The following is a 2,575-nucleotide window of genomic DNA, read 5'->3' as shown; positions in this document are numbered from 1 at the left end:
ATATATAATAAACAAGCAATATTTCTATACATTTGGGATAGAATTTTGACAAAGAAAAACAATAGATACATAAAGACTTATCATCTCATAATAAAGCCATATGTCATCATAAAAGTTTAGCGACACAAAAAAAAACATTACATCTTCATTAATGTTTAATGGCAAACTGCAAAATGAAATCAATTTTTGGAATTAATTTGTTAGCTTTGAGGGACATAAAAAAGATTTAGGGTCTATTTGGGATATTTTTTTGCATGGTTTATGTTTTAGGTTGTCACCGCATCTTTGTTTGGGGAACTGTTTTCTTATTTTTTTTCTTAGAAATTTCTATGGTGAGAAGTTGATTTTTTCAACATAATCTTTTAAAGTATGGTTGATTTGAGAAAATTGATGTCTGATTTTTTGAAAAAATATATATTTATATTTTTCATTGTACCTTTTTAATAAGTTATTTTCTCCACCAAAATTTTACAAAAAAATTTATAAAAATCTCCAACTATCTCAAACAGACACTTAAAAGTTAGTGGAGTAGTACATTGCATTCCATTGAGGATAACTTATGAAAATCATAATCATCAAAGCATGTCCTCTTTTGAAGGAGGTTTTTTTAGTACTTTTTTATTTTACAAAAAATTAGAAAGATACTATCCATTTGGAAGTTTTTGTTTGACTGTAATGCTTTGGTAAAACCGCTTTTAAGAAAATGTCTATGTTTTTTTTTATTGTTTTAAAACACAGTATTTCAAAAAAACGCCCGATCACCAATTGTTGTAAAAAACGAATCTTCTTCAAACAAGCCTCTTGAATCCTAAATTATCCTTTGTGAACACGCCCTAAGAGCTGGAACCAGAAGAAAGAAGAGTGAGAAAGAGAGAGTTGAGTAAATCCAGAATTCTCTGCATAGAGAAAAACATTCAATTGCTTTGAAATCCGTGTTGATATCTTCGGTGTGTACAAAGCCTAAGTTCTAAAAACCTCAAAAGTGTGCTATGTTGGCTTTGGGATTTCTTGTGGAAGTGGCATTTCACATAAAAAACAATGGACTTTATGTGTGTGTGTGTGTGTGTAGAGTTCACTGAATTATGATATAAAAATTTTTTACAAGCTAATGGATATTAACCAATGCTGGTTGCAACCCTCTTCATTGTATGTACGTTTATATATATATATATATATATATATATATATATATCCCCTTTGTTTGAGTGGGAGGAGGATATTAAGAAACCTGATGGGAAAAATGGGAAGTCTGGCATCTTTTTTATAGAAGCAGAAGGTATTATGCGGAGAGCTCTTAGCTAATCGTTTGTATTATTTGACGTATTGATTGGCAGAGATTTGGTCATTAATTTGAAGTATTTGGTTTCGCACAGATTCATTTTGTCAGGTTTGTGAGCAACTCTTTCCTCCGAAGCCACACATTGAGAATTTTAATGAAGACATTAAGAAAAGAGGAAGAAATTTTCATGTTATGAGAGACAAATATGACAAAGATGTATAGCACATAAATACTACTCACCTACTAATTATATAAGTATTAGTATTACAATAAGAGTTTCAAGCCGGCCATCCAATTTATTTTAAATAATACCCATTGATTTTTTATATTTATCTTTTTCAACAAAATAATAATTAAAAATAAATTAAAAAAAAATTGATGTATTTAAAATTAATGAGGCACCCAACACTTGTAAAGCCAATGCTCACTAAATCAAGTCCACAAGTCAGAGTGGGTTCCTTTATACATTGCCAATGTTGCAAAAAGCTTTGCTCATTGACCTACTTTTTGCAATTATTTCATAGGAGCTCTTTCCTTGGTGTTAAATAATATCAAATTTGTTGTTTGTACATAAATTAGCGGTGTTATAGCACTATATTAACGTTTGTGTTGTACGAAGATTTGACTCATATATGTAAAAGAAATGGACTGAAAAAACTGTAATAGTTTTTATGCGGAAAGCTTGAAGAGGCAAAAACTGCAGGATTTTGCTCAGTTGAAATGATTTGACTATACCAATGTAGGTTACAAAGCTTTAATGAATCTTGAATAGCCAAAAGCAATATTACACAAGTGGGATGTGACTTGGGCTAGGAAAGTGTCAAAAAATCACGAGGAAGTGACAACGACCTGACTATTATGAAAAAAAGGCGATTGTAGAGGTCGAGAGCCAGAAAGTCTGATGCCAGAATCAACGGTAGCAGTGACGATGGCGATGGAATGGTCTAGCAGCAGTGATCCAGGGGTAGCGACGGAGTGATCCGACATCAACAAAGGTGGAGGTCAATCAGTGATGACCTGATGGTGATAGTGATAAAATGGTGGCAATCTGATGACAACGATGTTGGTCCGACAAGTAGTGATCCAATGGTGGTAGTCTAATGGTTGCGGCGATGTTTCCATAGTGACAACGATCAGACGGTGGTGGACTCATAGTGGTTATGGTGATCTGAAGATGATAACGATCATATGACGTTAACAATGGTTCAATGGCAGTAGCCAAGCAACAGTGATCCGCCGGTTGTGATAATCAAATTATAGTAGACGGGCAATAGTGATTTGATGGTGGCGACAATC

This window comes from Phalaenopsis equestris, unplaced genomic scaffold (genome assembly GCF_001263595.1).
Source record: "Phalaenopsis equestris unplaced genomic scaffold, ASM126359v1 Scaffold000002, whole genome shotgun sequence".
Taxonomy (NCBI): domain Eukaryota; kingdom Viridiplantae; phylum Streptophyta; class Magnoliopsida; order Asparagales; family Orchidaceae; genus Phalaenopsis; species Phalaenopsis equestris.
This window is presented reverse-complemented; position numbering follows the sequence as displayed.